The sequence below is a fragment of the Dioscorea cayenensis genome, unplaced genomic scaffold (genome assembly GCF_009730915.1).
Source record: "Dioscorea cayenensis subsp. rotundata cultivar TDr96_F1 unplaced genomic scaffold, TDr96_F1_v2_PseudoChromosome.rev07_lg8_w22 25.fasta BLBR01002020.1, whole genome shotgun sequence".
NCBI classification, from domain to species: domain Eukaryota; kingdom Viridiplantae; phylum Streptophyta; class Magnoliopsida; order Dioscoreales; family Dioscoreaceae; genus Dioscorea; species Dioscorea cayenensis.
In genome coordinates, this window is record NW_024088411.1 from 1,150 (window position 1) to 3,277 (window position 2,128).

General features: G+C 46.0%; 1 non-coding gene across 1 annotated transcript; it reads left to right on the plus strand.

The window, feature by feature from the left end:
• Positions 1–1,860: 1,860 nt before the first annotated feature.
• On the plus strand, positions 1,861–1,967 carry LOC120257332. Its single transcript, XR_005535646.1, has one exon. It is a non-coding gene; the product is annotated as a small nucleolar RNA R71 (small nucleolar RNA).
• Positions 1,968–2,128: the final 161 nt, after the last annotated feature.

The window sequence follows — 2,128 nt, forward strand, 5'->3', positions numbered from 1 at the left end:
CCGTGGTGTAATGTGACAACTTTTTCTCCACTTTTTGTTTCTCCTTCGATCTCCAAATCTTCTTAACACCCTTAATTTTCTTGCCATTGAGTGGTGAATTGCCCTCCACTTGATTAATTTGTTGTGTTGGTGGAGGGGGAAGTTCTTCCTCGCCATCTTGTCACGGGAACTCATCCAAGTACTCATCCAAAGGGTTTAAGGCAAGCATCTCCGCACACAATCGTAAAATAATCTCATCGTGAGTATCGCTGAAGTACGCTTGTCATCATGATCAAAGTGTGTGCTTCCATCTAGCTTGTGGGAGGGTGAAGACCACTTGCTCGCCTCCCGACCCTCAAGGTCATCTTACCCTCTTTAACATCAATTAGAGCACCTAAGTGTTAAGGAATGGACGCCCAAGGATCAAGGAACCTCAACATCATCATCCACATCTAGAATCACGAAATTCTGAGTGAATGATGAGTTTGTCAACTCTAACAAGGACATCTTCGACTACCCCTCGAGGCCTTCGCACTGATCTATTAGCAAGCTACAATGTCATTCTTGTAGGCCTTAGGTCTTCTAATCCCAGTTTCAAGAACAAGTTGTATGGCATTACATTTATGCTAGCCCCGAATCGGCTAGAGCATGCTCCGTCATTCCTTCACCCAAGACACAAGGAATTACAAAACTACCCCGGATCCTTTAACTTTTGTGGCAGCCTTTTTCTCTAGAATAGCCGAGCGCTCCCTAGTAAGTGCAACCGTGCCTCGATCTCTAACTTTCTCTTATTAGTGAGGAGCTCCTTCAAAAATTTGGCATACTTTTGGCATTTGAGCCAATGCCTCAATGATTGGAATATTTATGTGAAGTTGTTTGAAGATATTTGAGGAATTTCTTGAATTGGGCCTCATCCTTATCTTGTTTGAGTCTCGAGGTGTACGGTATCACGCTTTGTATTCAGTACCCCTTGAAATGTTAGGATTGGGGGAGTCTTCAACAAGTTTCCTCCCGTTGTCCTTGCATGCATGTTCATCCATATTAGGGTCTTCCTGGACAGTTACCCCATCATTGGGAGCACTTGGGATCTCTTTTTCCCTTACTTCCAACTGCCTCCCACTTCTTAAAGTAACAGCTTGTAATTGTTCCCTTGGGTTGCATTCGGTGTTGCTCGGCAAACTCCCCGAGGATCGTTCAGCTTGACCACGAGCAAGTTGTCCCACTTTATTCTGTGCGAAATGTGCCTCCGTGCCAAGCATAAATCTTGCCAATATATCCTCCGTGGAGAGTTTCTTCTCTTGTGGAGGAGGGGCATGGTATTGGTTTCCCTGAAATGGTGGAGGCTTGTAGTGAGATTGGCCTTGATTCTAAGAGGGATTTGATGAGCCTCTCCAACCATAATTGTAAGTGTTACCAAATTGGTTCCTTGGTCCTCGTGGTCCACCCCCAACATAATCAACTGTTTCTACAGGAGGTGATGGGTCAACAAAAATAGGACATTGTGATGTTGCATGCCCAGCCCCACAAGTGTCACATGACAAAACGGCCTTGGAACCTGAATTGGACCCCAACTCCCGAGTCAGTCAACTATTCATGCTAGGGCATCATGCTTCGATTCCCGCCTGTGATATGCTTCGTCAAGGCATCAATCTTCGCAGCCCAATGCCGTGGATTCGCTCACCCTCATACAGCCCTACAGCCCTCTTTGGAGGCTTCCTGCCTAGTGCTCCAATGCACACCTCGTTGTCGGACATATTCTCAATTAATTCCTCGGCCTCTTCAGAAGCTTGTTGCTTAAAGAACCACACGTCGCATCAATAAGTCGCCTAGTAGCATAGTTCAGCCCATTACACAACATCTATACTCTCATCCATGCAGGGGAAGCCGTGATGAGGACACTTACTAAGAAGGTCCTTAAATCGTTCATGGGCTTCAAATAGTGTCTCACTATCACCTTGTCTGAAAGACGAAATCTCCTGTCTCAATCTTGCAGCCTTGCTTGGAGGAAAATATCGGACTAGGAACTTCTCGACCATTTCCTTCCAAGTGGTGATGGACCCCGGAGCTAAGGATGTGAGCCATTTGTATGCTGCACCTCTCAAGCTGAACGGGAACAAGCTCAGTCTGATGGCATCATCTGACAATGAAT